General features: G+C 37.4%; 1 protein-coding gene across 1 annotated transcript in view; it reads left to right on the top strand.

The window, feature by feature from the left end:
* The window catches only part of TNIP3 (TNFAIP3 interacting protein 3), a 136244-nt gene that overhangs the window by 25228 nt on the left and 85669 nt on the right, over positions 1-25347 (top strand). The window lies entirely within an intron of this gene.

Raw genomic sequence — 25347 nt, 5'->3', positions numbered from 1 at the left:
TGTTTTGCACACAGTCAACAATCTTTAGCGACTTTAAAAAATATTTTTTAGAGGAAGCATAATGAAACAGTCATCAAAATTCTTTATGTCTCGGCAAAGAGTTGAATTCAGAGGGTTAAGCAGTTCAGTCAGAAAGTGCCACTATGATGTGGATGAAACAAAATGAAAGCAAACTTTATTCAATGAGAAAATTTAGCACCAAAGAAATATTATAAATGCTTACTAGATAAGTATTTACGCTATGAGTCATGACCCATGGTTAGTGAAGTATTCCTCTTCAGCTTTCAGTAACCACGAAGGTAATTTTTATAAAAGTAGTTTTTACCCTACCCATAGTGATAGCTGGAAAAGATAAACTCCTACACAAAGTAGTGGTGGGGGTGTCGGAGGAGGAGGTTACGATCTGTGTGGGAAGCTGTAGGTTGTTGGGGACGCTTTGTAGTCCCAGATGGCTCCTACTCATTCAGCATTAGCAAATCACCCTCTACTTTTTCATTGCTTAATTGGTCTTTTCTCTCTCTCTCTCGCTCTCTAATCCAACACATAATTTCAAAAAACAGCTTACAGTTATTATTAAAACTCATGAGTTTGTATCAAATTGCATCAGCACATGGAATGAATTATTAAGATCTATTCACACACATTTTATTATTCAAGCTGTGTGTTCCTGTAAAGACCTTATTGACTTGTTCCATTTTAAAATAAAGATGCTGTGTCATTCAATATATTAAATTCAGCATTTCATTTGAAATTACCCAAAGCCTTAGGTAATACTGTTCACAGCTTTTTCCAAGGAAATAATTTTTATCTTTGCATGGTTTGATTTAAGATTGTGGCTCAAAATTACTTTAGTGGAGAATGTTGTCCCTCACAGAAACATTTACCAAAGAGGGATTGCTGCTCTGAATTTCTATGTCTCTCAAAGCTGAATGAATTAATTTTCAGATCTTAATAACAATATAAATTAGTTTTTATCAAAAACCAAAGAATCTCAAACTTTCAACATAATACATGTGTTTATACAAATACATTTCTATATACTATAAGTATCTATGTCTTTATATATACTCTGTGTGTGCGCGCAAACACACACACTTGTATATAGAAAAGTAAATGAAATGAAAAAATAAAACAGAAATCACAGCAGCAGCACACTATAGTTTCATAGCCGTTCTCAGGTATTTTTACAAGTTCACCTCACCTGAAGAGGTCTCTGGTGTGCAATGCTAATTTGAAAATCTGACATATAGAGGTAATCCCAAGCACCCACAGTTTCCCTAAAGAGCTCTGATGATGAGGCTGTGCCTCTCTGTCTTTTTAAGAACTCTTTTTCTCCTCATAGTGTGGGGTAAATTGAGTGTGATGCTTCCTTCACCAGTCTCAACAGCCTGTCACTACAACCCAAACAGGAACTTCCTCTTTATCCACAATTTTGGCACAAGTCTCTGGCCTAATTTCCAAAACTTAGCTTCTCTCAAAATGTCATCTCAGTCATTTCTGAGAACCCAAGGGAACCATACCATAGATCCCGAGGACAAAGGTCTCGGGTCTTCAGATTTCAGCAGACTTGCCCTACAGCTGCTCAGCTACCGCAGCTGAGTTGACCTTCACAAGCTTGTGGTCTTCTGTGAACACCAGTCCTCCAATGTGACTCTGCTGTTGTTCCCTACGTGGCTTCAGGGAAGGTGGCTGCTCTTCAAAATTCCTGTTGCACAACTAAGATGAGGCTGTAATTTTTATCAAGAATTTCCTGAAAAGTTAAAGATAACAGAAACACAACTCAGAAGACAGCTTACAACTGCTACTAGGGTTCAAAAGTGGCCTTTATCTTCCTGGGTAGCCTGTGATCAAGGCCAGCTCAACTCCCTCTATTTCCATAAGAAACTGTAAATGTCTAAGCCTCATGATCCGGGGCCCTTCTCTTTTGCCCAAGCTGATTGACAAAATGTTTGGTTTAACATGTGCTAGGTACTTTACACACACCCTCTTCAATTCTCACAACACCACCATAATAATGATTGTAACAACAATAATAATCCTACTTGCAAATGTGAAAAATAAAGCCAAAAGAGGTTAAGAGTTATCCTAGCCGAGGTCACAAAGCCAGGATTTGAAAACTGTCTAAGTATCTGACTCCCTCACTTGTAGCTTTGGGAATCTAGAAGCAACTAAAACTCTGATAGTGTTCAGAGCACTGAGCTTAAGCACACATTTTAATGAAACTCTAGCAGGCCTACCACTTGATGCAGCAATCCCATTACTGGGTATCTACCCAGAGAAAAAGAAGTCATTATATGAAAAAGATACTTGCACATACATGTTTATAGCAGTACAGTTAGCAACTGTGAACATGTGAAACCAGCCCAAATGCCTATCAATCAGTGAGTGGATAAAGACACCATGGGACCAGACACTCACGCCTGTAATCCCAGCACTTTGGGAGGCCGAGGCAGGTGGATCACCTGAGGTCAGTAGTTTGAGACCAGCCTGGACAACACAGTGAAACCCTGTCTCTACTAAAAATACAAAGAATTAGTGTGATGGCACCTGCTTGGGAGGCTGAGGCAGGAGAATCGCTTGAACCCAGGAGTCAGAGGCTGCAGTGAGCCGAGATCATGCCATTACACTTCAGCCTGGGCAGCAAAAGCAAAACTCTGTCTCAAAAAATTAATTAATTAATTAATTAAAAAAATTACACACACACACACATACATACACACACACACACACACACACACATATATGAATACTACTCAGCCATAAAAAGGAATGAAATAATGACATTCTCAGCAACGTGGGTGGAATTGGAGACCATTATTCTAAGTGGTTATACTCAGGAATATTATACTCAGGAATGGAAAACCAAGCACCCTATGTTCTCACTCATAAGTGGGAACTAATCTATGAGGATGCAATGGCATAAGAGTGATACAATGGACTTTGGGTATTCCGTGGCAAGGGTGGGAGGAGTGTGAGGGATAAAAGACTACATATTAAGTACAGTGTAGACTGCTCAGGTGATGGGTGCATCAAAATCTCAGAAATCACCTCTAAAGAACCTATCCATGTAGCAAAACAGCACTTCTAAAACCTATGGAAATAAACAATAAAGATAATAAAAAAAGAAACTCTGGCAGTCTTGAGTGAAAGAGATGAGGGGGTACATGGACAGTGAGGAAGGAGCCAGGAGGAGGAGAGCAGCGGCCCATGTTGTGGATGGGCTAGGAGGAGCAGCTGACTCAGGTAGACCCACATGGGAAATTTGAAACACCTACCTTTTTGGCCCACCAATCTCCAGCTGAATTAAAGCTTGTGTACTCTGAATTCAGAGGAAGAAATGTTCCTTCCCTCTGGCTGCCTTGCCTTGTGGCAAGAATCTCAATAGATCTGGATACTGCACCCCAGTATCATGTGTAGCAGGGAGAGAAGGAGGTGATGCTGTTTCCATTGTTCTTAAGCAAAAGTTTCTTCCTATTCCAAAGAAAGTCCAAATCTTATGGGTAAGGCATCACTTAAGCCATGGATCGTTTGATGGTTTGGACTGTGAAGGTGGTTCTTCATAAGCCAGAAGTCACCGTGCTGTTCGCAGAGGCATGGAATATGATGTGGAGACATTAGCACCAAAAGCTAGAGCCTGGGGACCAAGGCCAAGGCCAAGAAAGGCGTGTGAGCCCCAGAGCGGAAGCTCACCATTGGAGAGGCCAGAAATCAGAAGAAACAATGGGTGTGCAACTGGTGGGCAGCCACAGGTCAAGCAATAAGGTCAAGGCAAATTATTCATCAGTGAGACAAGCAAGAACACAAGTTCTCCTCAAAAATGTGGATAACAATTTATAACTATATCTGCTTGACATAATTAAACTAACTGCAGATGGTACAATTCTTTGTAGTGTCATGTAGATTTTATAATTACTCTAAGATATAGCCATTTTGATGGCCATTTATTTGATTTTATCTGCTCTCTATAATTATTTGGGGCAACAGTCTCATCTTCAAGTCATTTTATCTTTACCTTCAAGATTCTACATGCTCTTACCAGCAAATAGAGTGACAACAATTCCTGTAAGTTTGTATATTCGGGTCAAAATCTGAGCTGAGAAAGTAAAATGCCTTTTTGAGATTTTATTGCAGAAATCTCTGTGTCCCAACAACATGCTACTATCTTCAAGGTAATTTATGCAGAACTAAGATAATACACTTCTTCCTCAGTTGTGATAAAAACATGATTATTAAAAGATGTACATATATTCCTGAACAATGTATTTTAGCTCTATCCTCTAAGTATAACTAAACCTGACTTCTTGATCCTAAATTCTCAGGTCAATAGTCAGAAGGTTCCTTTTTACTACAGAACTTCCAGAATTGTACAGCCTCATGGACAGACAAGCCATCCTCCTGTCTAAAGAAGAGTACTCATATGGTAATTCTAGAATCTGCTCTACTCAGAACCACCTTCCTCAGGGAGTTACATTTTACTTAACTTTCCACACTCTGACCTAATACAGTTTAGCACTTTTGTTCAACCACACTTTGTGTGTGATCTCAAGCCATCCTTTCAATGGTCAAAATTTCTAAAAATGGCAACTGGATGAACTCATAATCACTGAGGGAATTCTCCAGGTGAGAGATTGACTGTGATTTTTAACCCACAATATTTTTTCTACAATCTCCAATAACCACACAATTATTTTATTGAACCTTTCCAAATGCTTTCAAATCAACTTTATTGGGAGTAACTGCCATATTGATGTTTACCTTGATTCCTCTTCTTTTGACTAGGCCAACCTAGTTTAACTGTCTACCTCTAACTATCACAGCAAAAAGTCAAGAAGTAGTTTCAGCTCAAGCCAAGACCTTTGATCTCCAATATGACTGTTCTATGATTGTGCAGATGTGGACCCAAAGAAAGATCCTGGGAATTGGATACCCTCACAACCCTTTGATCTTTTCCACCCTTTGCTGCTCGTAGGCAATGATCCTAAGTCTCACCTCACTACCCATCATGGGATTTTCTGAAGCATGAAGCAGGAAAAATTGTCTAGATGAACTTTCCATTTATAGGATGACACAACCCCCTTATAGGAAGGACAGGAATGGGTAGGAAATTTTAGTCTCATCTCAAAGGGTCCTGGGATACAGTGTTGTTCTGACTTCTGATGTTAATGGTTGATTCCACCATGTGATCACTGACCCTGATCTAGCATGTCCTCTTGTCTGACTACTCTGGCCTGTCTGCCCCTTGCTTCTGTGTTTTGAGTTTCTCTGATAACGTAATATCCTGGTTCAGTGTTTCGACTGGGTTTTCTGTACTCTTTGGCAAGGCAGATATCCTGGCCTCCCGCAGAGCACTCTGCTGCCCACAGTCTAGCAGTGCTGCCAACTGATGCTCGACTTGCACTGAAACATTTCCCATTACTTTAGTAACTACTTCAACAACAATTACTTTCCAATTTCTGCTTGTTTTGAAACTACTTGCTAACTTGAGGAGGTTATAAAAAGTTATCTTCTAATTCTAAGCTTTGCACTAAGCCTCACCTCACTTTGTTTTTTCCCCATTCGAACTCTTAGTTCGGGTACATCCATTGGGGATGACTTTGGCAATTTATCCAAAAGGTGTATACGGAACTCTACGTGAAGGTGTGATATTCACAGACTCTGCGGCTCTTTTATTTTCATTTATCAACCCCAGAAGGTTTTGCTTAGGTGCAAGGTGGAGATCTTTTTCTGAAAGAGCTTTAGGAGTTTTTCCCATAAGAAAAGCAATCAAAGTGAGAACAGAGCCCAGCTTTCCAAGGAGCACTGGCGACAGCTGTCTTTATGTGCAAAGGACCAGAGGATGTGCAGCTGCTGGATCTTCAGGCTACCCAAAAATAGGCAGGGACAGGTCCCCAGAGTCACTCCCTCAGAGAGGCAGCAAAGCATGGCTTTGTCAGAGACGGGAATTGAGGAGCCTGAGTGGACAGCGTGCTAACCAGAAGTTTGAGATGTGGTTTCAGAATGAGGAAAGAAGGGCTCCAGACTTGCTTGAGAGAGGTCAGAGCAAAAGATAATAGGTGATCATTTGCATTATTTGTTTCTTTTTCTTGGAAGTGGGCCTGTGGGCTGTGAATTGGATATCCTTCAAAGTTTTCCAAAAGATAAAAGTAAAACGAGAATTAAATTGTAATGTTCAATAGTTGTACGTATTTAAGTACCTGATAAGGCAGTCTATTAGTTTTTGCTATGTAGCAAATCATTCTAAAACTTAGTGATGTAATATAACAACCAATTATTTAGCTCTGAATTCTCACAGAGGCTTGGTGAGGTCAGGCAATCACGCTTTTGGGGCTTGGCTGGCTTTAACAAGGAGGAGAGTGAGTGGGGCATGGGAGGCACCTGAGAACATGTCTCTCCTCTTGATGGAAGACACTAAAGAGTCACATTGCTTCTTTTGTTAAGGGGTAGAGTCTATTTCTCCCAGCCTTGAATCTGGAATGCCCTTGTAACTTGCTTTGGCCAATAAAATATGCAGGAAGCAGAGATGTACCATTTCCGAGCCTATGCCTCAAGAGATCTATTCCCATTCAATTTACTCTCTCTCTCTGTTTTGTGTGTGTGTGTGTGTGTGTGTGTTTTAAGAACTCTGCTTGATAGTTACCAATGAAATATTAATGAAATTTCATTGAAAACCGAATTGCAATTTTGGGAAGAATGCATGGTTTAAAACTGGCTATTTCAGGTAGAGAACCAAACTTACACAATATTGAGTTGTTTCAATAATTTAAGGAAAACTCATTATCTGTCTCGTGAAGCTGTAAATCTGTCATTACCTTTTACCCAACACCCATGAAGCACTAAATTTCTTAGGAAATGACAACTGTTTAGGTTGATATTATTATTATTATTTTTGAGACAGTGTCTTGCTCTGTTGCCCAGGCTGAAGTGCAGTGCCACAGTCTCAGGTCACTGCAACTTCTACCTCCCAAGTTCAAGCAATTCTCCTGCCTCAGTCTCCTGAGTAGCTGGGATTACAGGCACCTGCCACCATGCCCAGCTAATTTTTGTATTTTTAGTAGAGACGGAGTTTCACCATATTGACCAGGCTGGTCTTGAATTCCTGACCTCAGGTGATCCGCCTGCCTCGGCCTCCCAAAGTGCTGGGATTACAGGCATAAGCCGCCATGTCCATCCCTATGATTGTTTTGATTATCACAGACTTACTGCTCTGCTTCACTGGTATAACCCAGATTCCATATGGAGGTAGCTACTATGGTATGACTTATAATCAAGCAGGCTTTTGAACCATGTGCATAAAGTATTTTTAACATAAACTAGAGAAATTCATAGAAAGCACTTCTTTAAGATCCTAAGGAACAACTTTGAGTCTGTGTCACAGAGTTTGAGAAAAATCAACAGCCAAATATGAGATTCCAGACCTCAACTCTGGGGTGGCTCATGGTCTCAGACACGTACAAATCATATAGAATGGCCTCACTGCCCAAGAACAAGTGGTCTAGAGTAGACGGTGACTGAGATTCACATGGTTTCCTCTTCCATTTGGAAGGCAATCATATGAATCAATTGGGAGAAGTGACAAAAGATGCTTGAAGAAAGAGAAATAGGCCAAGTCCAAGTGAAATACACTTATAGCCAAGGATGGCTGAAAAATCTTGATACTCCCACACTAGGAGGAAATAGGAAAATATGTTTCCAGTGGCCCTTCAGGGGCAGGACAATGAAGGAGATCAAATTCGAGAAAATGTGGACTCTGAGAGTTGGAAAAAATGTAAGTTTGCCATAGCTTCTGAAGTCAGACCCAACAAACAAGAACCTGGAGGTAGAAATAAGCAATTTCTCCAATTCCGATCAGCAAACACCTCACCTACAACTTTATTCTGCGACTCTACACCCTCCGATCAGACTGGATCTCAGTTTGGAGACACTATTTACTAATTTGTCTTCATCAGGATGAGATGAGTCACAAATGGGAGGGCCACTTACCCCTGGTATTCACAAACTCTGCCATGGATAGGCAATGAAAACACTATCTCCTTGATAACGTTCTGCTTCTTGATGTGGGTGCTGGTTACACAGGTGTAGTTTTTGAAAACTCATCAAATGCAAATGTATATGTACTATTTCTATATATTATGCATCAATTTAAAATGTAAAAGAAAAAAAAAGAAAGATTACCTCCTAAATGCTTTCAACATTGAGGTTTGGACATAGCCCTGTTTTTCTTTCAACTGAGTTGAAAAGGGACATCTAGTGGCAACTTGGCTTGTAACTTGAGATGATGTTTTCCAGAGAAACAAATACTCCCTTTCACATTGCCCATGGTCCCAGGCCCAGAGTGCACTCCTCTTCCCAGTCCTAGGAATGAGAGAAGGAATCACCCAGACACTTCCCTGCTGAATCTGGCAGAGGCTCCTGAGTGCAATGACACTGACCAGGAAAAACGAAGATTAGGATCCTGCTGGACTGTGACTAGGACTCTGGAGTGCAAAATGAATGTTGACTTTCTCATTGTGGACGGTGACATAGGTTTTACTACAGTTTCGCCAGAAATGCTTCATAACCATTTATTGTGAGAATTACAGTCAAGAGAGAAAATTATTATATTCTTTGGAGGGTCCTTGCAGATAAATGACCCAATCGATGGAAAGTCAGGTTCTATCAGTCCTCAAGGGGACTAGGCTTTGTTTTATGGTGACGGAGACATCATACCACTTTGGTGGGGTCTAGATATATTCAAGAGAAGTAAAGCAGAAAAAATTGAAGTGAATGCAGAAATTGAATGGGCAAAGAGAAATTGGAAACAATGAAATCTTTTAAGTTTAGCTTTGGATCGAGTTTTCACCCCAATGACTTTAGAAATTCTTGGTTTATTTGTATAAAAGTCATAATAATTACTGTACGAGATTGTGGGAAAAATACAGGCTTCTGAGACTCACAAACCAGGGTGTGTTGGGCCTTAGATTCTGCATTGCTAGCAATTTTCCTCGTAATACCAGTACTGCTGATCCAAAGACTCCACTTTAAGTAGAAAGGAGATAATGTTTGTAAAGCATCCAGTATACCATAGATGATCAGAAATAATTGCTAATCATTATTTTCAATCATCATTGTCATCAAAATCACATGTGTGAATTGCTTCCATTACAGTTAATTATATACTACAACAATGATAATGTTATTAAGTCATACAATAATTGTAAAATACTTATTTCAGCAATAAACTCTGTCCATATAAGCTTATTCCTTATATTACATAATTTTTAAATATCAACAATTTTAAAAACAAGAGACTATGAAAGCCTGTTGAATTTATGACACTTTTTATTCTCTCTCTTCATTGTAATAGATACAGAAGATTGTGTGAAGTGTTCTTAGTATTGCCCAATTAGACGTATTATTACCAATAAGAATACTTGTTGGCTTCATTCAGTAGCAAAATATTATGCCTTGTATAATATCAGTTATTGTATGTATAGAGAAGATAAATATTAGAAGAATATACACCAAATTTTCTGAAAATGACTGTCATCTTTGGAAATCACAGTCTAATCATAGGAGTCTATTTCTCCCTTTTTTCCCTTTTCGTGTAGTGTAGTTTTATACTGCGTAATTTTTTCTTGATTCTTATGTGTAACTTTGTAATTTAAAATATTTTTTAAAATAATTTTTATTTTGGGTCTTTGGCTACGCTTGACTTTCCAGAATCCTAGCATCTTTGTTAAACAGAGAAAATTTTCTTAAGAGTGAAGTACTTCCTCTTAATGTCAAATGTTTTTACACTACAATGAAGTACTCAAGAAGACAGCTTTTCTAAAGTTCTAATTACTCCTTTTTAGGAAATTAAGCATTCAGTTATATAATTTTTAAATTGTACTGGGAGTCTAAACTTTTAGGTCTTTGGTACTTTGGTTTAATATCTGAAATCATTCATGCTATTAATTCTATAAGTAGAATCAACTCAGAGTATACATACTGTAGAGCAATGTGAAGGTCATATTTGTGGGATATTTTTCACAATGATACAAAGGACCTTAAGAAGACTATTGATTTCATGCCATAAAACCAATCAAAATGGAAATATATTATTTGCTATTTGGGGTGATATCAAATTAAACTCTTTGACAGGGAAGGGATTTTTAGGCGCTATGTATACCAGTGTCATTTTTAGATAAAGGAATTGAACCCTCCAGGGGTGAAATGAGTCTGATATTTAATAAGTATGTTAGAACAAATGCCCCTGGAGAATAACGCATTGGTTTACATTAAGCTTCTATAAACAGATTTCTCTCCTTGGTGTATAAAATTACTTTTGATACACACTGTAAAATTTTTTGTGAGTTTCAAAGTGCTAGAGGTAAACTTTTACATTTGTTATATAATCTTTTGGATATTTTGGGATAAAACAATGAGGGCTCTTCTCAAACTTCAGCTCAGTGAATGACTTTACCTTAAAATATCCATAAACTTAATAATTTTAGTAATTGTTTTTAGAGTTCCAGAGTTCCTGTCTATTCCCAAGTGCATGAACCCCACAATACCGTAGAGCTGGAGTGAAGATCTGAAGATCATTTAAAAACAGCTGACTGCAAATGAAGGTCATAGAAGGTGGAAACCACAGCTTAACATTAAAAGTTATTTTTCCATTTTAGGTTTTCAACTGAAAACAAAAAACTGCTATAAGAAAAATGTCCCTTCAAATGTCTCTGTATTGAAAACAGAAAAGGATACAGATATAGTGAGGGTAAAAGTCAAAGGGCCCGAGTGTCAAAGAGTTCTTTGGGGACTTCTCTGTCAACACCTGGGATTGCCTTTGAAAGGCCAGCATATCTTTCGGGCCTAGCTTAGAGTGATAACTGGACTTTGGTCCCAAACAGCTGCATTTCTGATTTATCGACATCCATGGTTCATCTCCTTTTTGTTCATCCTCTTTAGTAAGGAGATTTATGCCCATCCTCTGTCCCAGTAGTTTGCATGATATATCCTCTTTTTGGCAGCATTCTACAGAACAAAAGTTGACTACAGTTCTTAGGAAAAAGCAGAACTGTGCTACTTTAATGATTTAAATCATGTATTGTTTATCCCTTTGCTATCCATATCAGAGTAAAGAAAAAAGTACATATACAGTAATGGAAGAGAATGTAGCAAAGATGCATTGAACGACTCGTTTCTCTAAAATAAGAGTCATCAAATATTGAAATCAGCTAGCCATACTTCTAGTTGTGATAGGAGTTTGTATCTGTGAGAAAAAAATATCATTTTTTTTTTTATGAAGAGCAGGAAGCCCAAACTAACACTAAAGTTTGTTCCTAATAAACTGAGCTAGGAGAGAGTAGAACACAAGCCCATAATATGACCCTTTCTAGTTTGATATCCAGTCCAGCTGAGGCTCCTAGCACAGCCACCCTCTGTCCTTTAAGTAATATAACAGGTGATATTCTGAAGTTGCCATGGGAATATACTCTCTAGTTTGCCTCTCTCATCAAAACAAAAAAGACCCAAGTTTGGCAAGAGGCCATGGCCTCCGTCTTGAAAGACTCGGGAAAGTAATTAAATGTCCCTAATCCACAGAAAGCTCTCACCTAACAGACAAAATCTAGATTGAACACTTCCTGAGGAAACTGTACTTAAATGGGACAAACATTGCCAGGTTGGCTTTACCACACTTGGTAGAAAAACTCTACGGTGGTGAACACTTGTAAATCATTTCCTCAACTGTGACAACTACATTTATTGTCTCCACTCAATCTCCATTTCTGACCCATGATTTGGAACTTGGATGTTGGGAGGCCAAGAGGGAAAGGAGCCTGAATCTGTGGCAGAGGGAGAGGGAGGAGAGTGCCTGGAATCTTGCCAGAAAGAAACATGTGGAAGCACTTTGCCTGTCTTCCCAAGGACACCTGCGGACAGCCTACACACGAGGCACGCGGTGAGGTCCATGGGAGTTGACTCTTGAGTGACGCATTCAGCTCATCTTCAGAGACAAGTTGGGTTTACCCTTTCTCCAGCCTAAAGCTTGGAAATTTTCTTATATTAGGCTCTTTAACACTGTTGCTGAAAAAAAGAAGAAACATTGAATATGACTGCTTTTTTCTCCCCCAAATTCTCAATGGCCTTGTCTTGCTTCGCCAGTCTCATTTTCTCCTTTCCACCCCTGTTTTCTTCAGACACTTGTACCCTCAGACATGTGAAATTAATTTTAGATCAATCACTTTTGACACTGGTCTTCAAGTTTTATTAATTTTTTTCCTAACTCATTTCCTCATTTTTCCCTGAAGGTAAATCACTGAACAAAATACTGTGAACAGTAAAAATCATTTAGTTGGCACATGGCCAATTTCTGCTCACAGCTGATGTCAGGTGGCTTAGATGTATACAAGAAGCAATACAGCGTTTTAAGTGCAAATAATGCATTTATTTCATGGTGGCATTCAACAGAGTCCAGTTTCCTCTCTACAGTTAGAACGGTGAGAAGCAGTGATAGCAACATCTGTCTTTCTGTTTTATAGACTATTCTCCTCTCCCAATAACAGTTCCATGAGGTAAATAAATATGGTGTCTTTCTACATTTTCATTTGACTAGCATTACCATCCTCACCATCCGTCTCATAGTTTGGGGGTTTTTTGTTTGTTTGTTTGTTTGTTTTGAAACAGAGTCTCGCTCTGTTGCCAGGCTGGAATGCAATGGTGCGATGTTGGCCCACTGCAACCTCCGACTCCTGGTTCAAGCGATTCCCCTGCCTCAGCCTCCTGAGTAGCTGGGATTACAGGCAGGTGCCACCACGTCCAACTAATTTTTGTAGTTTTAGTAGAGATGGGGTTCTACCATGTTGGCCAGGATGGTCTTGATTTCCTGACCTCGTGATCCACCCGCGTTGACCTCCCAAAGTGCCGGGATTACAGGCGTGATTTTTCCTTTTTTTTTTTTTTGGAGACGGAATCTCACTCTGTCGCTTAGGCTGGAGTATGAGTGTAGTGGTGCGATCTCGGCTCAACGCAACCTCCACCTCCCGGGTTCAAGCAATTCTCCTGCCTCAGCCTCCTGAGTAGCTGGGACTACAGGCGCATGCTGCCATGCCCAGCTAATTGTTTTGTATCTTAGTAGACATGGGGTTTCACTGTGTTGCCCAGGCTGATTCTGAACTCCTGAGCTCAGGCAATACGCCTGCATTGGCCTCCCAAAGTGCTGGGATTACAGGCATGAGCAACCGTGCCCTGCCGCGGGTGTTTGTTTTTTAGAGACAAGAGTCTCACTATGTTGTCCAGGCTGGAGGCGAATTCCTGGGCTCAACTGATCCTCCCACCTCAGCCTCCCAAGTAGCTGGGTTATCCCATAGCTTTTGATGGAAATAACTTCTTGCTTGGATCAGCACTCTCTGAGATATGCTTCTATGCTCTCCCTCCACACTTTAATTGATGTGATAGTCAAATGAAAGGACATGTGGCTTTAAACAAGAAGGTCTTTCGACACACTTTGGGAAAACTTCAGTTCCATTAATAGCAATCACATTGTGAATTTGCATAGCATTCTGTAATTTTAAAAGTACTTTCAGGATCGGAAGACATTAGTTAGAGCTGAATATTCCAGTCTGTAAGGATGGCTTGACTTTTAGACCCCTTGTTGTTGGCCGATTAATTTCTCCTTCTTCTTTCGATATTGTGCTAAAATAGCATACTCTTGTGAAATATTAAGTAATTAACTTTCTCACATTGACAACAACTAGCAGGGTAAATGTCATTTTGTGTTCATTTAAAGGCTTTTTAAAAGACATATTCAAAATGCTTTAGGGGACCTTGAAACAATGGAATTTTCATATCAAATGCATTTAATTTAATAACTCAGGTTAAGGATGGACTGTTTACTTCCTAAGCTCTGTTTTGATTTTCTTTTTCAGTTCACATATGCAAGCTACATCGTATAGTAGACTATATTTTAAATTTTTTGAAAATACAGAAACATAAAATACAGTATAGAAAAAGAAAATACAGTAAAGAAAAACGTAAGAAACAGTATGGCTTTACCAACCAGGATTGATTTTTATAGCATTTTGTAATAAAAAAGATAATGTTGAGGCTCCCTTTGTCTCACACTTCCCAAAGCATGTCTGTAGAAGTGGAAGTGTAGAAGGGGATTATCACTGTCCATCTGTTTTTCTGGAGTCACAATGCCTATTGTGATGAGAGCTAAAGTAGAGCAAATAATCAAACTCTGAGAAAATGTCTCCTCCAGCATATTGCCAGTAGGCTATTTGCCATTTTCTTAATCTTACCATGCCTATCTGTAAACTGAATACTTCAATATAAGCAAATGGTATAACTAATCAATAATAATCACTATTAGGCACTTCCTCAGCAAACATTTTATTCCCAAACTGGTACAAATATCTTTATCACTTTGGAGAGGTTTACCACTACTAATGATTATGCAGATTGTTTTCTGGTATAAGAAAAATACACATCATTCCTAATGGTATAGTGCCAGTGAAGCCACATAGAGACTCTGAATATAATTTCCCCTGTAAGTAAGAAAACACTGAGCAAGTCCTATTTTTAAAAGGTAATGAGCTTATTTCTAAATTACTTTAAAGGGTGACTGTTTAAATGTTAACCTGGGTGCTAGCTCTCTCAGGGAAAGAAATAGGAAGATGAAACACAGGAACATTCCTAGAAATGAGTGTGTGACCTATGTGGTCCTTACAGTAAGTTATACTAATTCTAAATTTATGTTTATGTGTTGTGGCCCTAGTAAGCTGATATAACTTTTCCATTAAGTGGGCAGGTAGATTTCCTGTAGTACCCCCAATTGCCTGAAGAGGTTTATTGTTTTCTTGTGTTTCCATTACAACATAGAGACTAAGAGGGAATCCTCTGTGGTATTTTCACATAGGTTGTGAATCTTTTATCTGTAGGTTGTATTTGTATCTGAGAGGTGAATATTAATAGTCTCTTGGCAGCAGAATGACTTTCTTAAAAAAGGGGTTTCCCTGTGTATGGGTGGATTAACCTTTCAAAATACATGTTTCTACTTAAACCACTTAGTTACTGTTTGATTCAAAGAGTCATAAAGACAGGTCTCCGTATTAGACCTTGTAGTGCGCTTACCTAGACCTGAGAGGGACTTTCAGGATAGAACATGGTGAGTAACATAGTGTCCTGGGCCTTTACTTTCATTTCGCTTACTTACTAGAGTTGGCTGTAACTTAATTTCTTTTTAAAATGCATAAAGTTCTCATATTAGAAAGACATGTATAATCGATCAGGAGCTCGGTAATATTAACAATTAAGGTATGGTTTTATGTGTTCCCGGTGAGAAATGACATAGAACTTGTTGTAAATGTAATAATGTATGCTATACCTTTAAATTTTTTACTTTAGAGCTTTTATCAGTTGGCACCTTTGTGCACAGTAGATAAAATAAGCTTTGGAAATGACACATTTAACTATGTGAATGTTACTCTATTTGCTTTATTACTTCTAAAAATCCTATAAATAATAACTAAATGTAAGTACTTACATGAATAATTATGCTTTCCTTCTTGGCATATTACAGGGTTGAACAATCTTGATTAAGCAATGAGCAGAGCCAGCATCCATTTAGTGTGTTCCTCTGCAAGGGACATTTTTCACCATGTTCTTCATGGTGCTGTAGAATCATGTCGATGGGGAGCATAAAACATTCTAAAAGAATGTATTTCTGAATATAAAGTTACCGGGCTCTTTTATTTAAATAGTCAAATTTCCCAAAGGAGATTGGAAAATAAACTTCCCTAGGAATAATTTAAGTGTGAGCAGTTAAACTATCCTGCAAGGAAGGTTCATTTTAAAAGCCAGCAGTAGACAAAGGTAGACTAGATGCTTACAGGTGCAGTGCCGATATTTCTTGAATCTGGTAACATTTGCTTTCTGGCTTAACCACAAACTCCCTGCTGTGAAATGCTGAGAACTTCGTTCTTCTTAGGCATCTCGATCAATGCCCTGTGGCAGAGACTCCCAGAGTGTCCTTTCAAGTGGCACTGCATGCACAGACCTGTCCCCACAGTGGAAGGCCTGTATTGGGCCTTAACCTAATGAGCAAGAAGCAAATATTTGTGGAATGGATCAGCGTTAACAAACTATGTTCAGATATGATCTTCTCAACTTTCTAAGTCTATTTTTTATATCAGAATTTTAATGAATTTTTAAAGTCTAGAAGAGAAAAAACATTATGCCTTTTCATTTTCTCCTTTCCTTTTCACTCTGTCTCTCTTTCTTTGTGCCTCTGTTGCTTTCTCTCTGTCTTCCCTATGTGTACCTCTGCCTCTATCTCTTTTCCTGTCACTCTCTGTCTCTGTCCCCCTTTGTCTGTTTCTGTTTCTCTCTTTTTTTGTCTTGATCTCTCACTGTGCCTCTGTTTTTCTGTCTCTCTCTCTTTCTGTCTCCCCTTCAGCTTGGTCCTACTGTCTCTCCAAGTATATATTTAATTATCATTGGCTTCCAGTACAATTCTCTCACTGAAATTTGTAGCCATTGTACAATTCCCCAATTTTAATGATATTAATGAGGCATTAATGAGGAAGAAATAAGACTTTTTAAACATGGGAAATAGACTGTTAAATACAATTCTTCCTGTTAAAGGAACATAAAGCCGGTGGTCGTCAAAGAGACCTGCGGCACAGTGTAGAAGAGACAGGCAGAGTTCCCGTATATCTCATCAATCAAAGTCTCTGATTCATCAAAAGTCCTGGAGGCCTCCTTGTCCAGGTGGGGGGCAGAAGTGGAGAAGGTGTGAGGAGGGGAAGGCAAAGGTGCTTACTAAGCTTTTGGCTGACTAAATACTTCCTGCTGGATAAAACCTTAGACCTCACTGTAACTGTTAACTTTCAAAAATTGATCTTTAACACTTTACTCTTTAGCTCTTTTTCTAAATATTGTTTTCTTATTAAGATCAGATAATGATGAAGTATCAGAGGAACACCTATTAGTCATAGTTGACTCCCATCTGTTTGTGGTTGTGACAGTTTGGATCTTTCAAATATTTGTTTCATGAAGGATAAAGACCTTACAACAAACAAACAAACAAGCAAACAAAAACCTCACTTTTCACATGTACGTCCACAAGTCTTAAAGAAAAAACCAAGAATAAAAAATGCCCTTCTAATGAAATTGCACAGAGCATGAGTAAAAATCAATTATATTTGAAAACACGGCCAAGACTAAATATCTTCGTTGTTTTGAAACAAAGACACTATATGGAGGGGATTTTTCTAGTGGGTGCAAAGCACAATCCAAACAAATGAATCTCTTGATTAATCTAAGTATGTAAAAAACCTTGGATGACAGTCACAAGGGGCCATTAGTACGTAGTTAATAGATCATTGTGATAAGTAATACAAATTAATAATTCTTTGCCTTTGCTAATCTGACATGTATAAATGCTGCAAGAAGAAAGGATATAGGATGTAATGTAGCATTAAGCAGTATAGTTAATAAAATACATGTGAAGGCAAATGATTCCTTTCTCAGTTTTCGATTACATCTTAAATTTCAAATATGGTAAAAGGTTTCCTTTTGATGTGAATAAATATAGATATGTAGATTATAGCCAGATGACTCTCAGACACAGTGTATAGCTGACACATTATATTCAGTATGCTGTTCAGTATGTTGTCATTTTTTTCAATATTAGAGAATATGTTGTCATTTTCCCCCAAACTCTTTACCTAGAAAGGTGTTCAAAAATCTTCTAGGAAGATAGTTCACATTTTTTAAATTATGAAAGGCAAAACAATTGTAGATATTAAGATAAAAGAAAAATTGTTCATTTTAACTTTAAGCTATAAAAATCAAATTTTATTTATAATGAAAAGAAATACCTAAAATCATTTAATAGAAAAAAAATGAGCAGAAAGATTATCAACTTTAAAGTGTTTAATGTAGACAAATTAGAGCCTGCCTAAATATGAGTGAAAACAATAAGATGAATTTCTAATTAGAGACTGTTCTGCCACTTGTTTAAAAGCAAGAAAAATATCAAAAAACATAACCATGAACATGAACATTAAGATATAATTAGTCTGAGAGGATCTTGAGCCTTACAGGTAAAAGCCAAAGTGTGGATTCTGTATCGGAAATCCAGTGCTCAGGGATCAAGTCTTTCAAGTCTCATCTCAACTTTTCTTTTCCTTTCTTTCTTTCTTTTCTTTTCTTTTTTTTTTTCTTTGAGACAGAGTCTTGCTCTGTTGCCCAGGTTAAAGTGCAGTAGCACGATCTCTGCTCACTGCAACCTCTGTCTCCTGGGTTCAAGCAATTCTCCTGTCTCAGCCTCCCAAGTAGCTGGGATTACAGGCACCCACCACCATACCCAGCTACTTTTTGTACTTTTGGTAGAGATGGGGTTTTGCCACATTGGCCAGATTATCTCAAACTCCTGACTTCGGGTGATCCTCCCGCCTTGGCCTCCCAAAGTGCTGGCATCTCAGCTTTTCATTATCAGCAGAGAGTACTAATTAAAATCACAGAGCTGAGATCAGTCGTTATTATTCATTACTATAATTGAACAGTCTTCCATTTATTTTCATTTGAGGAATTGAGACAGCATAGTTCTTTGTATTGATGCTTGTTAATCTGGGGATAATCACTGTCTAGCCTCGGGTGGTTAGATTTAGCACAACTGATTAATTTTAATAGTAATAATGTATTTTTTTTTGAAAGAATAGTTTCTGATATGGCTTCTATTGCTGAAAATTTGATGGAAATCAGAACTCATTATACTCTTTCCTTTTAGTTGCTAACAATCTGTTGACAGGAGTAGAAAAATTAGTATTACAATTATGCAGATACCTTCTGTGCTAATGGATAGGGAAGCTAAGAAAGTTGTTTAAGGACACAGCTCTGTCTTCTGCTCTTCATGCTCTGAATCTCATAAGGCAATGATGACATGCAAGTGAGATAACAAGGCATTTACCTTTTCTAGTTTCTGTGGAGCCTTGTAAGGTCTAAATAAATGTGGTGGAATTTAAATCTTGTTTGATATTCGAAACTCACTGGAAAGCATGTAGCAAAAGTGATTTTTTATAGGACATTAGTATTATTGTGTGTTATTTTTTAAAACTATCTTTCAGCTACTTTACCATGGAAATAATGAGAGCAAATCCAGCATTAAAGTTTGAATTGTTTTTTTACAAGACCAGGTTTAAGTTTGGTCATTGCTTGCCAAGCTGCATTCAAAATTAATGTATAGTTATAAAACAAAATTTATTACTTCAGAACAAAATCCTGGTGTGCAAAGATTTCTGATAAATTGGCACAGGCTATCTTTTACTTCCCTTTCAAGCGGGTAAGCATCTGCCTGGAGGAACTGGTACAGTTAGCAGGAGGCTAAGGATAGGCCGAGGCTGGCACACCTGTAATGGATATGAAAGCGATCCATTCCTAGTTCCACCTGAAGCATATTCTCATAAAAACAAACACACCCTCAGCTCCACATTTTCATGATTTTCAGCAGAACAACAACTTTAAAAAATAATAACATATATAATAACATTTATGTCCAATAAAAATCACTTTCTCTACAGGCTTTCCAGTGAGTTTTGAAGATTAAACAAAATTTAAATTCTCTCACATTTATTTGGAGCTTACTATTTGCCATGCAACACTAGAAAAGTCATCTTATAGGGCAACTGAGGTGGAAGTTGCTTGCAAATGCAGTATCTTGTTTAATCATTATGGACTTTTCTTTGAAGAAGGGAGGTATTATCCTTACTTTGCAGGTATTTAAATAATATGGGGCTCAGAGTATTTAAATAATATGCCCAAAGACACACAGCTTGTTAAACGTGACAGACAGATTGGAATCCATATCTTTTGACTCCAAACCCAATCATCCTTCCAATACACATTTGAAAAAGCGAATTTGTAATTTGGGGTGTTTTTATGAACTATATCAGTAGAAATCCACAATACAGGAATATTCCCAAATAGAGCTGAATAAAGACTCAGAACAAAGATATGCTCATTTTTCTGCAGAATGAAGGAACAGTCTATGGAAAACTAGATCCTCTTCACAGGGCAAAAATTTCACTAATATTTCACTAAGCCTCTAAGATGCATCAAGAGCAATATAGCAATGTTGCAAAAATCCTAGAATGACCAGTTTTCATAACACTTAAATATTAGGAGCACTCTTAGCTACTATAATGTACAATCTGTTCTCATATCAGAGCCGGTGATAGACATTTGGCGACAAGCAAATGTAGTGATAGCCCTGGTGACAGACAGAATCTTAGTCTCCTGACTCCTGGTTCAGGAACTTTTTTAGTTTCAGTCCTCAAATGTCAGTTTTGCATGTAGAAGAAATGCAGGTGTCCTGATGTGATTGAGCTGTAGAGAATCTGTGGTGGTAGAAAACTTTATCGCTATAAAACAAAAAGACTTCTTAGAAGGAAATAGATGATGAAAGCCCCTTATTTGACATCTTTCTCAGAAATATGAAATGGAAAAAAAAGTAGTTACAGTTCTTTTGAGTAGTTCTTTCTTTTGGTTTAGCCAAACGATGTGTAGCCAAAAATCTTTTTCTTGTTCTCAATTTCTCTTGAGCCATTACTGTAAATGACAGTAGTGTGTAATTTTCCTTTCCTCCAATTTCTTCCACACTGTAATCAAAGGTCCTTAAGTACCTGTTAGGTATAGGAATCTTATTTGCTAGAGGAAATAAATGAATTAAAATGTGTAACATATCCTTTTTTTGAATAGCATTAGTATATTCTTAAAAACATTGACCATTTGCCTTATTTTGCATAGAAATTATCTGAAATCTTTTCTTGCTGTTTTAGCTTTGTGCTTGTAAATTTAGGTTAGTTTTATAGTCACGTGACCTGCTTTACTGTTCCTGTTTCTAGGCTAAGTGAATTCCTTTTTCTTTTTTAATATTTATGGAGATAAAATGACTGATGGGGGCTTTAAGGATAAAGCTTCTTGGACATACAAACTGGTTATTTTATATATTAAGAGTGATTTAGACTGAATATTAAAGATATTATTAGAAAAACATAACCAAGATTTTATACTAAAAATGTTATAGTTATTTACATTTCTTTCTTAGCAATAACAGCAAGGATCTCAAAAAGGTTGTCCATTATCATCCACATATTGGCAATAAGTATCTCAAGCTTTGGAAATTACAAAAAGCCATGAGAATTGCTAACAGTAAACCAAAACTTTTTAAAGAGCATTGTGTTTTATTTGTTCACACTGATTTTTTTAAATAGAATTTTAATACCTTTGGGGAGGATATTTCTTCACTTACCACAGCCCCTGCCACCACTTGTCACCAATTTATGTCAGCTTCCTCACTCTGCAGGCATTTTCCCACTCTTGACTGAATCTGTTGCTCTTTTTCATCCCCTACTCAGTCAAATCACAGCAGGAACAAATCCATTCGTTCAGTGAAACACACAGACTGGCACTCAAGGCATGCTGAATGCTCACAGCTAAGGACATTCACTTATTTCTGACTCTAAAAGTTAAGTGGTACATTTACCTAGGATCATCTTTGTTTATTCCCCCACACTATTTATGACAATTTTACTTTTTTGCCATTACATATTTAAATAAAATGTATATAAGCCGATAATACATGAGTACCAAAAGGTTAAAAAAAATTGTTTCAATACAAGCTAGTTTTAGCATCTTGGAAACATCTAGTAAAGGTTAAGTTACCAAATTTGAATTGGATATTGGTGAGGGTGAATACAAAAAAAAAAGTAGTTAATTATCATAAAAACCTAAAAGCATTATGTTTTCAGATTGCTTTGTGTCTTAAAATTTTTGCTCCTTTGTAAAGAAACCAAAACTAGAATTCACCAAGGATTTATTGTGGGCCAGAAGACACATGTGGACAACCATTAATAGATCTCTCCTTAGAAAACAGTGCTTAACAATGATGTTCACCTATATATTTTCAGTGACATTAAATTAATATGGTATTAATGTATTATTTTTCATGAGTCCCAGCTTTAGCCAATATTTTGATTAACTGACTGCCTACCTGTAGGCCTCTTATGTGATCAATAAGAAAGATTTCATGTATTCTTAAATGGTATAATGTCATTTCTAAAAAATTAATATAAGTGCTTTTATATCTGTAAGCATGTGAATGTACATATATATGGTTTTCAACCTATTACTTTATAGAATCTTCATTACTTATTATATATGGATACAAGGATAGTAATTTTCATGATGGTTTAATACCTGATGAGAACATTTCATCCTAAATGGATTGAACCCGGTTAACATTTAACGTTAATTTAGTAAAGATAGTAAAATGAAACAGTTTCCAGGTAGGTGTTATGAGTTGTAAATTGCATGACCCAGAAAGAAACACATTTTATATAAATAAATATGCCTTGTCAGCTTCTAGTCCTTTCTACCTTAAGTAAAGTTTTCATGCCTGTGATTGTATGTAAATTACATTTGGATACCTCTCAATGTGTAACATAGACTTGACTAACATAAATGTAAACAATAGTACAATACTTCGTTGGTAATTTTTAATAAAACATTCTCAAGGTCTGTAAAACCTATTTGAGCAAACTTTGACTATCACGGTTAGTACTAACATCTTGCCCTTGAATCTGACTTTAGAAATCCAAGTATTTTAAAAGCTGTCACTAGAAATGTCGAAAAGCTCATAAAATTTTGTTTACTTCCAAAAGTAAGTTTATCTTCAAAGTTGGGTTATTTTGGAACTATGGATTGTGTAAACTTCTGCTTAAACAATCAATAGCTTATGATTTTCACTGATGTGCTGAAATGCATCCAAGAATAGAGAACATCTTTTGGCTAAGTTAAACAGAAAGCAACAGCTGCTTCTTTAGCAGTATAGGAATTCCTAAAAAAAGAGGAAAAGGACGAGGAGGGAAGAGAAAGCAGAAGTAATCAAATGATGGAAACAAAGACATGTGTTTGCTTTTAGCTTCAGAGAATGCTCTGTCAGTTGGGTACTCTTACTTCTATGGGTTTTTTGTTTGTTTGTTTGTTTGTTTTTGAGACGGAGTTTCAGTCTTGTTGCCCAGACTGGAGAGCAATGGTGTGATCTCAGCTCACCGCAACCTCTGCCTCCCAGGTTCAAGTGATTCTCCTGCCTCAGCCTCCCGAGTAGCTGGGATTACGGGTGCACACCACCACACCCAGCTAATTTTTATAGTTTTAGTAGAGATGGGGTTTCTCCATTTTGGTCAGGCTAGTTGAAATCCTGACCTCAGGTGATCCACCAGTCTCGGCCTCCCAAAGTTCTGGGATTACAGGCGTGAGACACTACGCCTGGCCACTTCTATGGTTTTTAATTGTAAATCTTTTTGTTCTCAGAAATTATATGTGGCTATAGCTAGGGAAAGCGGTGCACACCTGTAGTCCCAACTACTCAGGAGCCTGAGGAAGGAGAATTGTTTGAGCCCAGGGGTTCAGAACTATGGTGCACTATAATGGTGCCTGTGAACAACCACTGAACTCTAGCTTGGGCAATATAGTGAGACATTGTCTCAAAAGAAAGAGACAGAGAGAGAGGGAGAAGAAGAGGGACAGGGAGAAGGAGGAAGGAAGGGAGGGAGGGAAGAAGAAAGGAAGGAAGGAAAGAAGGAAGGAAGGTAGGAAGGAGTAAGGAAGGAAAATAAACTATTGGAAATTAAAATTATGCCCAGGATATTGACTTTTCTGATTATCACTGGTTAATATTTTTACTTCCTGGATAGAATAATAACAAATGTAAAATTCTAGCCTGGGAAAAGCCAATTTAGGAAGGAAGTACAATGTTTAGTAAACTAATTAATGTCTTTGAGACAATTTCCATCTTGTCTGTTTCCAGTGCCTCCAAGATACTATTTGTCAATTTTAAACTGTACAATATTAAGTCTGGAGATTTCCTTTGGCACATACCATTTTTGGGGTGTTTACCACCAGAGTTCAAATAATACAATGCCATTGCCTAAGAAATATAGTTTTATGAGGTTGTATCTGTAATGTAAAAATTTTGTAGGTTAGTTTTAAAATATATTAATATTAAATAGATTAGTATCTAATTTTATTTTATTTCAAACTTAAATTTTCATCTGTATAATTTTCAATTATGGAACAACAATAGAAGATCGTGACTACAGGTCAGATGGTTTGGTGTCTAATCCTAGATCAGTCATTAATTAGCCAAGTCATTTGTTTTCTCTGGACTTCTGTTTCCTCTATTGTAAAATGATGGCATTATAATTGTTAGCGTGTTCTCCACAGTGTCAGATTCTATGATTCCCTGATACTCCAAGACTCCATGTGTAATTTCACATATGCTTGGAAATTAGCATTTTAAAGGTAATTTTTGAAATAGTGAAAGAATATAAGACAATTTAAAAACCTTACTACAAATTTGTTTATTAATTAAATATTTAAGACTTCATGTTTCAGAGATGAGCACTTACTGCAGTCAGTCTATCAGATGGCTATCACTTGGTTTCCTCTTCAACATATTCGCAGAATTGTGTAGTATCTCCAGCGTGCCATATAAACAAGATGCGCAGTTGTGCAATTTTGCATATTTAAAAGATAGCTGTACTAGTTGGTGGTCCAATTCCTTCCACAGTCCGGAAAGGCATTTGCTTTCATCTAGTAACTAGCTACCATGGTGGTAACAGATGATTTTTAAACAGCTGTCACAAGCTGAAAACAACACAAAACAAAACAAAAAGCCACCCTCCCACACTGTGTATAGCCAGCTTGTCAACAGCTGAAGTGAATCTTTCCTGGAGCATTTTAACAAATCTTTTTTTTTTTTTTTTTGGTTGTTGTTACAATTAAACAGAGAGGCATGAAACTCAGACAAACTGGCTTCATGTTTCCCATGTGCCTAACTCCTAAATGTTCTAATGGGGTCACAGCAATTGGTGGTTTCCACATGCATTTAAAATGTGTTCATTGCCTGCAGGAATTGGCTTTTAAAGCATACACAAATCTTCAAATTCTTCAGTCTCAAGATTCTACTGTAAGTCCCGTGAGGTACTATGTAGTCTGTATAATGTTTGTCCACAGTTTGGTGTTTAAGTTGCACCAAACTTAAGTGCAACTTAATAATAAATTTAAAAAATGAGAAACAAATTCTGTCGCAAGTACAGTTTCTTTTCTCTCTTTTTTCCGTTGTCCCATTACCACTTTCCTTGTTACCCTGAAAATCATAGAAATAATCAATAACTCCTATTGGAGAAAAAGCTGTCATGAGCATTCTTCCTAGAAGAAAGCTGCTGGCGTCCTGGGGTGAGTAGGCACTCCTGGATAACTCATTCCTAGACTGGGGTTAATTAAACTACAAACCTGTCAGTCTGACAACTTTAACCG

This window comes from Trachypithecus francoisi, unplaced genomic scaffold (genome assembly GCF_009764315.1).
Source record: "Trachypithecus francoisi isolate TF-2019V2 unplaced genomic scaffold, Tfra_2.0 Lachesis_group1, whole genome shotgun sequence".
Taxonomy (NCBI): Eukaryota; Metazoa; Chordata; class Mammalia; order Primates; family Cercopithecidae; genus Trachypithecus; species Trachypithecus francoisi.
Note: the sequence above shows the minus strand (reverse complement) of the source record. Positions and strands in the feature narration are given on the sequence as shown.